A 13,477-nucleotide genomic window follows, 5' to 3' on the forward strand; every position below is an offset into this window, starting at 1 on the left:
TAAACTCTTCAAACTGTACACTTTAAACACATATAGTTTATTGTGGGTCACTCATACTTCAATAAAGAATGCAACCTAAGAATTCTAGAACATGCAACACTGTGGTTCTTAAGTGAAGCTGACTAAAAGGGAACTCAAAGTTTATCACCCATGTACACTTTCTTAAGGGGGAAAAATTCTTCATGAAGACAATCTGGCCAACAAGATTACTCATGAAGAATTGCAAATGAGGAAGCTGTCTTGTGAAAGATAGGCAGATGGTCATGGCAAAGGAACTGTGGAAATAAGATTAGAAAAGCAGAAAGTAAATGTTGTTTTTAAAGTGTAAGCCACAAAATAGAAAAATCATTTAATCATAATAAACAAGAATAAAAATCTCAGCACATGCCAACAAAACACCCTAAGAATTAAAAGAGAAAGAGCACAATAGATATGATTTTATTTTCGAAGTAATTTGAGAAATAAAGGTTTAAACATATTTAAAACATACATCTGAAAATTAAGCTCCTAAATCAAGAGAAAACAACAAAGAAAAGATAAAAATTAGATGGAATAAATATGTATACAGTATGATTAAATGAGATAAACTCATCTATTTTTTTAAAAAGACTAAAGGATTGTGTTAGAAAACTAAAGGCCAACTATAAACTGTAAATACCTAATACAAAATGATGCAGAAATGCTGACAAACAATGGGCAAAAACAGGGTAAATGCTCCTACCCCCCAAAAGAGAAGAGAAAAAGCACACAGATAAGGGTTACAACACTAATAAAAAAATGGAAAAAATTTGTGAGGTTAGGTTTTAATCTGTATTTTCTGGGTGGGTAATATGGTTGAGCAGTTTTCAAATGCCCTTTCTGCCATCTGTACATCCTTTTCAGTGAAATGTCTGGTCATGTCTTTTGCTGATTCCTGACTGGGTTTTATTATTGAGTTTTGAGAGTTCCTGATAAATTCTATAAACTAGGTCCTTTGTCAGGTATATGGTTAGCAAATATTTTCTCTTAGTCTATATTCTGGCTTTTTATCTTTTTCACATGGTTTCTGGCAGAGCAAGCTTTTAATTTACAAATTTTTCCTTTATGGATTGTACTTCTGGTATCAAGTCTTTGGTGTCAAGTACTCTGCTAGCCCTCTATCCTGAAGCTTTTCTCCAATGCTTTTTTCTAAAAGTTTTATAGTTTGGGGGTGCCTGGGTGGCTCAATTGGTTAAGCGACTGCCTTTGGCTCAGGTGACGATTCCAGAGTCCCGGGATCGAGTCCTGCATTGGGCTCCTGGCTCAGTGGGGAACCTGCTTCTCCCTCTGATCCTCTCCCCTCTCAGGCTGTTTCTCACTCTCTCTCTCTCAAATAAATAAAATCTTTAAAAAAATAAAATGATAAAAATACGAGTTTTATAGTTTTATATATTTTTGCGTAGTTTTATATTGAAGTCTACAATCATTTATGAGCTAGTTTTTGTATAAGCTGTGAGAGATGTCTGTATATTTTAATACCATTTTAATATCTTTTGATGTTCTTTGTTCTCAGTTTTTAAGGCTATTTTTGAGCCAGCTACTTAGCTTTTTTGGTACCATTTATCTTTAAAACAGAGGGTATGAAATGGCAATGTGAAGAGAGTACAGAGTCAAAAATGGGCATGAGACAGAGAGCAGATAGTTCTGAGAAGACTCAGAATTGGAAGTAAAAAACAAAAACAAAACCAAAGAACCCGTGTTCAAATACCAACTCTGCTCTTACTAGCCAAGTAACCCTGGGAATATGTGAGAAGGCTTCCTGTCAACTGTGAAGAGCTGTACAGATGTTAGTCTCTACTGAGGGCCTTCTAGTGTCCCAAACATTTCCCCACCTCCAACAAGCAATTAACTTGACATGATGAGAAATCACTGCTCTGCGCAATGAAATCAGTCGTTATACTGTAAAACTTGACGATGCAGAATGAGAAATCAAAGCTATGTCCACAATGAAAATCATGGAAAATCAATAAATAAAACTATTAACATGTACTACATTTGGGTATTGGAATACAAGGATAACTCCCAAGTTCCCACTCTAGAGTACAGTGGTTTAGAACTTGTGCTTTAGAGTCCAAAAGTGTGGTATTGAATTCTAGCTCTACCACTTACTAGTCACTTACTGGGTTAAGTTACTTAAACTCTCTATTCTTTAATATCTCCTCTGAAAAAATGATCATGTATTTAAGAATTAAAAGAGTACCTGGCACTTGGCAATATCCAATAAATATTACTTATTTATTATTTTTCCAAATTTTCCATATTTTTTACAAGCATGTATTTCTTTTGTAATAGAACCACTTTCTTAAAAGAGAGATGAATGCTTTTATAATTCTGTGTATGTCAAAACCACAGCTCCCTCTTCCTTTATCTCAAGAAAACAGTAAGGCCATTCCCAAGAAAATTTAGAACAGTGGTTGATAATCAATAGTCCATAAGCCAAGTCTAGCCTGCTACCAAATTTTTGTGTTTTTTTCCTTTTTTATTGTAGTAAAATACACATAATGTAAAACTTACCATTAAAAAAATTTTTCTTTATTCATTTGACAGAGAGAGACACAGCAAGAGAGGGAAGTGGGGAGTAAAGAGGGAGAAGGAGGCTTCCTGCTGATCAGGGAGCCCATGTGGGACTCGATCCCAGAAACTTGGGATCACAACCTGGCTGAAGGCAGGCGTTTAATGACTGAGCCACCCAGGTGCCCCACCTTAACTATTTTTAATTGTACAGCTCAGTGACATTAAATAACATTTGCAGTGTTGGGCAACTGTCACTACCATCTATCACTAAAACTCCTTTCTTCTTGCAAACTTCAAACTCTGTACCCACTAAACAACTTTCTAGTCCTTCCTCCTTCCAGGCCTGGCATGCACCATTCTTACTTTGTCTCTACAATTTTGACTAGTCTAAGTACTTTGCATAAGTAGAACCATACAGTATTTATCTTTTTGTAACTGACTTATTTCACTTGGTGTATGTCCTTAAGATTCACTCATGGTATACCATATGTCAGGTTTTCCTACCTTTTTAAGATTGATATGTGTTCTATTATATTTATAAACTTCCTTTTGTTTATCCTTATATCTGTTGGTGGATCCCTGAATTGCTTCAATGCTTTGACACAGTATATCATCCTTTTTGTAAGTGGTTACATTCAGTTTGCTAGTCTTTTGTTGAGGACTTTGCATCAGTTTTCGTAAGGGATATTGTCTGTACTTTTCCTTCATTGTCCTGTCATTGGCTTTGTTATCAGAGTAATGCTGGAATTATGAAATGTTTTCTTCCTCCTAAATTTTTTGGAAAAGTATAGGGAAGGATTGGGAGTTTTTCAAATGTTTGGTGGAATTCACCAATGAAGCCATCAGGTGCAAGTTTTTTTTGTTGGGAGATTTTGGATTACTGATTGACTCTTCTTACCAGTTATACAGGTCTCTTCAGATTTTCTATTTCTTTATGACTCAATCTTGGTAGGTATTGTGTTTCTTAGAATTTGTCCATTTAATTGAGGCTACACAGTTTGTTGGTGTACAAATGTTCACAGTACTCTCCTATAATTCTTTTTATTTCTGTATGATCAGTAGTGACGTCCCCACTTTCATCTCTGAATTTAGTAATTTGGCCACTTTTCATTCTTAATCCACATAGGTAAGACTTTGTCAACATTGTTGGTTGTTTTTCAAAAAAGCAATTTTTGGTTTCGTTTATTTCCTCTATTTCTCATATTCTCTAGCTCATTTATCTCTGTTCTAATCTTTACTACTTCTTTCCTTTTGCTACCTTTGGGGTTAGCTTATTCTTATTTTTGTAGTTCCTTAAGTTGTAAAGTTAGGTTATTGATTTGAGATCTTTTTTTCTAACATCAGCATTTACAGCTATAAATTTCCTCCTTACCACTGCTTTTGGTGTATTGCATAGTTTTTTGGTATGTTGTGTTTTCATTTTCATTCATCTCTCTATAGTTTCTAATTTCCCTTGTGTAATTTCCACAAATATGTGAATTTTTCAGTTTTCCTTCTGTTACTGATTTCTAATTTCATCTTCTTGTGATTGGAGATGATACTCTGTATGATATCTATCTTAAAAAAACTATTGAGGACTTCTGGGAAGATGGTAGAGTAGGAGGATCCTAACCTCACCTCTTTCCCACAGACACACCTAGAGAACAGCTACAAGAGTATAACTAAATAAGAAAACAATGTGAAGACTAGAAGAACAGACTTGTCACAGTTAATTGTAGAGAAGAGGCCACACTGAAAAGGGTAGAGGGCAAGAAACGTGGTCAGGAATCAATCTGCCTGCAAGGCTAACCACAAACAGGAGAAACACCACAAGCATGTGGAAATGTTAGGAGCAAACTCCACAACAGGCACCCCAGACAAGAGGACCTACCCTAAGATGCAACCACATAACATGTGGCTTTAAAAACCAGTGGGGCTTAAATTTACAAGTTTTACAATCAGTGGAGCTTAACTCTGGTTACTTTTAAAATCAGTGGGCTTAGTTCTGGGAGAGCCAGGGGGCCTTAGGAGGCTGAGTCCCTGCCTTTAAAGAGAAAACAAGACAATCCCATGGAGATAGTTCATAGAAGCAGCAGTTTGAAAAGCCTGTGGGGTATATGTGAAAGTGATTATATATTCAGAACATGTGCTGGAGGAGCTGGGATCATTAGAAGACTTCTCTAAGAACAAAGAACTTTCCCCCACCCTCCCAAATAGCAGGATACCTGTGGGAGCCAGTTAAAACACCCTAATTGCTAAGACTGTGTACCACACAGATCTTTTTTTCCTGCAGATCTGCCCCATCCAACCTGCCCTACTTGGTAAGAGTGCCTTCAAAGTGGCTCCTGCTCTGTCACTTCCAGCATGTTGTCCTGGAAGGGACCACTACCACTCCAAAGTAATTTCTGCTTTGAGTAAAGGGGGGAGATAACCACACATACCAGTTTAACTGCAGCCCCAGCATGTGAACTGGGAGTACACACTTGATCTGACTGCCAACCCTGTCCACCAACAAAAATCTCTCAGGGGACACCATGAGACAGCACTGTAGTTCCATGTAACTATAGACCGGGGAAATGGCCTGTGGGCAGGCATCTGGTCTGACCACTAGATACTACCCAGCTACAAGTGCAAGGTAGCCCCAGACTGGCCCCTTAACAGCACAGGGACCAAACTGTGGCCCAAACAGGTAAAGTAGGCAATTGTAGCTGACTGGACTAAAAGCAAACACAGCTTAGCCACAACAGTAGGGCACATACAACCCACACAGGATACACCCCTAGAGCACCTGGTTCTGGTGAACATGGGTCACTGCACCAAGGAACTCTTCTTCTGAGGGCTACTTTCAAAATTGGAAAACGGATGATTTTTCTTAATACAAAGAAATAAACACAGGGTTAGACACAATGAGGACACAGGAATATGTCCCAAATGAAGGAACAAGACAAAAACACCAAAAGGCATACATGAAATAGAGATACGCAACAGACCTAAGAATTCAAAATAATGGTCATAAAGATACTTACTGCACTTGAGAAAACAGTGAAGGATCTCAATGAGACCTTTAACAAAGGGACAGAAAATATAAAAAGAACCAATCAGAGATGAAGAACTCAATAACTAAAATTAAAAATACATTAGAAGGAATCAACAGCATATTAAAGGAGGCAGAACAGATCAGTGAGCTGTAAGACAGAGTAAACGGAAAGCAACAACCTGAAACAGCAAAAAGAAAAAAGAACAGTAAAAAATGAGATGAGGTTGGGGGAATTAAGAACAACTGCATTACAGGGATCTGAGGAAAGAAAGAGAAAAGGGGGCAAGAACTTTATTTGAAGAAATAATAGCTGAAAATTTCCTAACTCTGGGGAAGGAAACAGAAATCCAGATCTAGGAGGCATAGAGAATCCCCAACAAAATCAACCCAAGGAAGTCCACACTAAGATACATAATAATTAAAAGGGGGAAAAAAAACAGTGATAAAGATAATTTTATTTTATTTATTTATTTTTTAAAGATTTTATTTATTTGACAGAGATCACAAGTAGGCAGAAAGGCAGGCAGAGAGAGAGGAAGGGAAGCAGGCTCACTGCTGAGCAGTTAGCCAGAAGCGGGGCTCGAACCCAGGACCCTGGGATCATGACCTGAGCTGAAAGCAGAGGCTTTAACCCACTGAGCCACGCAGGCGCCCAAAGAGAGAATTTTAAAAGCAGCAAGAGAAAACAGTACACCCAGGGGGAACCCCATAAAGCTGTTAGCTGATTTTTCAGCAGGTCATAAGAGAGTGGCATAACATCTTAAAAGTGCTGAAGGGAAAAAACCTGCAACAGAAAATACCTGACCCAGCAAAGCTATCATTCAGAATAGAAAGAGAGTTTCCCAGACAAAACTTAGAGAAGTTCATTGCCACTAAACCAGTCTGCCAAGAAACAGCAAAGGGAATTCTCTGAAAAGAAAAGGCCATAATCAGAAGTAAGAGTTTTAAAAAGAAAAAATTTCACAGGTAAATGCAAACATAATAAAAGAGTAGATTCATCACTTACAGAAACAGTACAGACACTGAAGCACAAAAACAGCAAAATCAACTACATATATAAAAATGAGTCAAAGGATACACAAAATAAAAGGATGGAGAGCATGGCATTATATACACAGGATGTGGGTATGAGGGGTAAAAATTTAGTGCTTCTAGAATCAATTCAAACTTAATTGATCATCAACTTAATATTGATTTCCATTTGCATAAGGCATGTACATTAACCTAATAGAAACTACAAATCAAAAACCTGTATTAGATATGCAAGAAATTAAAAGGAAGGAATTGAAGCATATCACTAAAGAAAGCCATTAAGCAAGGGAAAAGAGCATAAGAAGAAAGGAAGACAGAACTATAAAAACTACCATAAAACAAGTTAACAAAATGGCAATAAGTACAAATCTAACAATAATTATTTTGAATACAAATCCATTAAGTGCTTCAATCAAAAGACACAGGGTGATGGAATGGATGATAAAAGAAGACCCACCTATATGCTGTCTACAGGAGACTCATTTCATACCTAAACACATATGTAGAATGAAAGTAAAGAGATGGAACAGTATGTACCAGGCAAAATGAAATTAAAAGAAAGCTAAGGTAGCACACTTTTATCCCAAAAAAATGGACTTTAAAACAGAGACTAACAAGAGACAAAGAAGGACTCTACATAATGACGAAACACTCTAACAAGAGAAAAAATAAAGACATTTTCAGACAGACAAGATTGTAGAGAATTTGTCACCAGAAGATTTGCACCAAAGGCAATAATGGAGAATAATATTCTTCAGGCTGAAGGTAAATGGTCTCAGCAGCTCAAACATACAAAGGATAAAGAACATTAAAAATGAAAATATGTAGGGGCACTGGGTGGCTCACTTGGTTAAGAATCTGGCTTAATTTCAGCTCAGGTTATGATAACCTGAGCAATAACAACTGTAAATATTTAAGCACCAAACATACACCTAAATATTAACAGACATAAAAACAGGCATTAAAAAAAATTGATTGTTCTTCCTCCTAGATAATTCCAAATAACACATCTTGTTTGCTTATTCATTCTTCTGCTTGAAAAAAATCTGCTTTTGAACCCTTCTAATAAATTTTTTCAATTCAGTATTCCTGTTTGGTTCTTTTTAATTTTTTCTATCCCGATTATTTTTTCCTCCATGAATGGGTCACATTTTCACGTTTTTTTTTTTTTGGTATCAATGGTTATTTTTTCTGTTGAAAACCGGACATGCGAATCTAATAACATAATAACTCTGGACATCAGATTTTCCTAGGGTTTGCTTTTTCTTGTTATTTTCTCTTTACATGTGAAGAGTATTTTTCACTGGGGATAGAATTCTAGTTCTAATTTGTTTTTAGTAAATTTTATTATCTTTTGCTCCTATTGCCCTCAAGTAAATCCCTAGTACTTCTCTGACTCTACCTCAAGATCTTGCTGAGAACCCCAACTGACACATATGATAAAGAGTATCTATTGGGGTGGAGAAAAACTATACTAAACAACATACTTAATGAAATGCTGGAGGTTTTATCTCTGAGACGAGGTATCAAAGTAGGGTCAAAGATACACACTAAATACCACTTATATTCAACATCATAATGACTATAGCCAGTAAAGTGAAGCAAGAGAAAGAATTAAAAACTAAAAGGACAGTAAAGTTGGAAATACAATGTTATTAACTTAAGACTATGATAGTTTGTGGACCTAGTCCAGAGCATCTACAGATAAGTTTTTAGAAACAACTAGTAATTTAGCTAGTTTGCAGTAATAGTCAATATATAAAAAACAAGTACATTTCTGTATTTTATGTTGGCCCATATGAATTTCTACTTTTATAAAAGAGAAAAGGCAACCGAGCCCAGAAATAGATTCATGCATACATGGATCCTTAACTTATGAATAAAGTGTCACTGAAGAATACTGGGGAAAGAAAATATTGGGGAACAATGAAGGTACTGGGACAAGTCAATATCTATATGAGAAATAAAACTATGACCTCACACCAATAACAAAGTCAATTTAGAATTACAGCTAGAATTACAGTTAGAATTACAGCTATAATTATGAAAGGCAAAACAATAAATATCTGTATTTTATACAGTAATACAGGAGAATATTTTTATGACCTTGGATAGGAAAATATTTTCTTAACAGTACAGAAAAAGTATAAACTGTAATGGAAAATAGAGTTTAAACTACATTAAAATTAATTAAAAGTAAGAATTTCTGTTTATCAAAGTCACATTATGTGTAGAAAGGTAATCCACGAAGCAGAAGATACTTCTAATATATATAACCAGAATTGTACCAGATTTAAAAAGAACTCCTATCACACAAGAGGAAAAAAGACATGCAACCCAAGAGTTAAACAGGGCAAAAGATTTAACTGAGATTTCACAAAAGATATCCAAATGGTCAAATAAACATGAAAAATTACTCCACCTTATTAGGAATCAGAGAAATGCAAATTAAAAGTACAATAAGATACTATCACTCACTCTTCAGAATACTTTAAAAAAACATATGAAGTACTGCAGAACACTTCCTGATGATGGAACTATAAGCTGGAACAAGCACTTTGGAAAAACATATGGCATTACATTCTAAAATAGAAGATTCATAACCTATATCCCAGCATTACACTCAACTCTACCAGAAATGCGTATGTTCACCAAGAGACACCATTTATTTATAATAGCCCAAATCGGTAACAAGTGAAATGTCCATAACAGCATAAATTATATGTAAATTGGGCCATATTCAAATAATGCAATACTATTCAGCAAGGAAAATGAATAACCACAGTCACACTCAACAGCACAGAGAATCTTTGAAACTTAACACTAACAAAAAGCTGAACAAAAAAAGAATACAAATGGTATGAACTCCAAAAACAGATGAACTATAGTGTTTAGAGACACCATGCTTAGATAGTTAAGACTTCTAGGGAAAGAAATTATCATATACTTCAGGATTATAACCAAATCTTGGGGACAGTGACTTAGAGAGAGCTTCAGGTGGGAACTTATGAGAGTGTTGGCATGTTTTTAATTTTTAACTGGGGTGATGATTATAAATAGATGTTTGCTTTGCAAAAAAAACCCCATATTTTATGCATGTATATATGAATTATACCTCACGACAAACACCTTAATTAAAGAAAAAGAAATTAATCAAATTCTTAGATGTCTTTATACTCCTTGCAGGAAGACTCAATATAGGATCCCTAACTGTGTACTTAGAACCATTTATACCTGCCTACATCTAGAATAAACCTAATTCATTTTCTAGAATGCACAGTTTCCAATGGCTTCAACCCTAACTCCTTTTAGTTACAGAAACTAAAAAAACTTGTTTAGGGGCTCAAGTTATTCCCAATAACCTCTTTACAACTGTTAAGTTTTACTATGGCTATCTTTAAAAATTATTATTATCTTTTAAATGTAAGCTCACCCAAGAACAACCAAACTACATGCTCACTTGCTTATTCTATTGAGTGTTTTGGTATGTTGCAAATAATTGTCTGGTTAAGGAAGGTCTCCATAGTCCTTTCCCAACCAACCTGACACAGAATAGTAGACAAACTTTCCATAATCTTTTCCCCAACCTTCCTCTGAGAAGACTGGGAAAAGAGTTATTTCTATAAATGAACAACTCTGGCTGACTAACCATGGTCCTGTAGCTGAAATACTGGGGGCACAACGAAGTGGAATCTGTGATCTATTATGTATGTATGAAAAGATCTCTTAGACCTGAACTATCTTCTAAGCACAGCAATTAGGAATTTATCTCCTCCTTCTAAGGCAACCTTGTTACTTAACCTTTAGGCAATAGACCAATGGAAAGTATTAAATGTTAAGAGCTTTAGAATCAAAATTGCTTCTTATTCTTCTTGGACCCCTTATTAGCACTGAAATTTGGGGCCAATTAATGAACTAGCTGAGACTCCAGCAAGTACTTAAAAAACAGGAGTTCTAGCTAATCCTGCCTTAGGTACCTGAAAGTTAGGTAGTGAGCAGAGATAATAGGTGCCTATAGGTTATGAGAACGACCAATGAGCATACAATGAAAAGAATATTTCTGTTTCTTGACCAGTGAAAGGGAAGGAGAGGAGAGGAGAGGAGAAGGAAGGGGAGGGGAGGGGAGGAGAGGGGAGGAGAGGGAAAGAGAGGGGAGGAGGAGGGAGGGGGAGGAGGGGAGAGGAAGAGGAAGGTGGGGAGGAAAGGAAAAGAGATGAAAGGAAAAGGAAAATACAAAGCCAGCCTTTTCCTTGGGCTTTATCTTCATTTGTTTATAAGAAACTGAAACTGATTAGGAAACAGATTAAGGCTTTTAAGTATATCTTTTGTTATTCAATCTTATAATGATCGATCAAAGGAATGGGTCAAGAAGAGGCAACCACTCACATCAGTTAGGGTTGGAATGGTAGTTTGAGATACTTCTTGACCTGCAACCCCTATGGTGAAGAGTCTTCTACTGACAAGCAGAATTCTCAGGGTCTGTGTTCCTCTTAGGAATTATTTATCCTTCTATATTCTATATACCAAATCTTAGTAGCCCTGCCAAACAGGAATGGCGATGGCCAAAGCACCAACTACAGAAAACATGTGCTAAGAGGATTACTGTGATTTCTAATCACAACCCAATATTATTAGTGGTAACCCAGGCAATGCACTGGGAGGAACTGCATATACGTGGTGCTGTGGAAAGAGCTCTGAAAGCAGAAAGGCTGGTTACTTACTGAATGCTGGAATCCTGCACTAGTAATTGAATAGGGAGCAAATTATTTAGTGTCTATGAGCCTCATTTTCCTTATCTTTAAAAAACAAGGAAGGTAAATCCAAAGTTTCTAGCAAATTTTTTGTGAGCTTTGGCAATTTTTATGGACTTATTATCAATTAATTTTCGGGGCTTAAAAAGTTACTATGAGCCAAGTGGCATGAATTTAACATAAAATTCAGGATCAGAGAAGGAATGGTCTCAGGCAAAATGCTCATTTTAAATAATGCAATACAAGGCTGTTGCTTTGACTCTTTCCCTGATTTAATTATAATTTAATTTGAAAAACCTTGATAATATATTCTGCCATAGGAATGCTACATGTAAATACTTCTGTTCTAATCATACCATAAGAAACCCAGGAAGCTGAAACCCAGGAGTTGTTTAAGAAATGGTTTAAGCCACTGATAAATTATCATTAGAAATCATTATGTCAAACATCGAAACTGTTGTTCCTAGGAAATATTCTTCAATATTAAAATGAACAATTTACATGTATCTATTCAAAAGGGTCTTATATTCTGCTACCTGGGGATAAATAATACACTATAGCATCTTGACATTAGATGTACTGCAGGAGTCTTAGTGAGGTTTCACTGTGGTTGAGGTAACCAACTGGTACCACCTACCCTCAACATTGCTCCTACCTAAAATTACCTTTGCTAGGGAACTCTTGAGAGGTCTTAACCAAGCTCCTGCCCAAGCATTTTGAAAACTCAAAGAGGATGAGCAAGGCACATAGCAGTCTACCAGTTCTTCCACAGCTAAATCCATGTAGACAGGGGCAGACAGCCTCCCCAGACAAAAACACCAATCAAGCTCCAGAATTTTCAAAATGAATTACCATTTGCAACCTAGATGTCTAATTCGTAAAGAACATGGGTCCTTCTTCAATCAACCAATAAAGGAGAATTTTTCCAGAAATTCAGTCCTCATTTGCCTATTATCCAGATCCTGCAAACCACTTAAAGGGAGGTATTTAAAACAGTCTATAGGTTCTCTAAGTTCTCAGGTTCTCTATAGGTTCTCTAAGTTCTCAGCTTGCAACAGACTAAAGAACTAGAAAAAAGAGACTAAGCTCATTTTCTAGTACGGTGGCTTTACAAAATTTGAGATTATATATCTTAAGTCTTTATTCAGTTTTTCAATATAAAAAGCTGAACACTTTTCTGGAAGTACCATGTAGACACTGCCTGTTGTGTTTTTCAACATCTCTTATGTAAAGGTATGAATGATATGCTTATTTAAAAATTTGGAAGCAAGAAAAAAGTTATTCAGAACACTTACTTGCTTTATTGTCAGAGAAAAAGAACCTTAAAACCCATCACTTTTTTTTCTTGTGCTCTCTGGTTTATGGTCTGAAATCTAAATCTATGATAAAATGCTAACAGAAATCTTATTTGAGGTTGCTAGCACAATTATTTTTTCTCTATTGTCTTAATCTAACTTTCAGTTTCCTACCATTATTACAAGCTACAGGGAATAGCTTTTCAGAACTGCTTAACTTGTGTACTTGGTTTTAATTAAGTAAATAAATACATCATAGGAAGCATCACATAAAAGAAAGACAAACAATCACACCTGGAATGAGAAGACGAGAATTCTAATACTAGCATTACCACAAAGTAATGGGATCTTTGGCACCTTTCTTAAACTAAACCTTGGGACAACTGTGAGTCATGCTACCAAATAGATGGTACTTGAAAACACATGTTATAATTACAAAAGTGTAAGTATTATAAAACAAGCACAGAATATGATAAAAGTTTGGAAGAAGGGAAGAAAACATCTCAGTCATAAAAATCAGAGGGGTGGTTAAGATGCCTTTACTCTCTTTTTTAGCTCTGAAATTCCAGAACTGATTTTTAGCTAGGGAGACTAAAAGAGGCTTCGTGGGATATCTGTGCTAGGTCTGAAAAGCAGGACACCAGATTATACCTTCCAATTTTATGTATAATATATTTAAAGATGTGGCTTAGAATGGCAAATGGCAAGATGATACAGATGTATATCTACCGAACTTATATTTTAGAGAAGTCTTCTTCCAGATAAATATTCTGAGGTCTGACATTTGAACTGAGTACTTCACTCACTGGTTCTAAACTCACAGAGCTAACCACCAGTTCCACTGCCCCTGA

At 35.9% G+C, this 13,477-nt stretch overlaps 1 protein-coding gene across 1 annotated transcript in view; it reads right to left on the reverse strand.

Annotated features, from left to right (window-relative positions):
- Positions 1-13,477, reverse strand: part of TMEM131 (transmembrane protein 131) — a 210,067-nt gene that overhangs the window by 141,606 nt on the left and 54,984 nt on the right. The gene's annotated exons all lie outside the window — the stretch shown is intronic.

This window comes from Mustela putorius, unplaced genomic scaffold (genome assembly GCF_011764305.1).
Source record: "Mustela putorius furo isolate JIRA1106 unplaced genomic scaffold, ASM1176430v1.1 tig00000224_pilon_pilon_pilon, whole genome shotgun sequence".
Classification (NCBI taxonomy): Eukaryota; Metazoa; Chordata; class Mammalia; order Carnivora; family Mustelidae; genus Mustela; species Mustela putorius.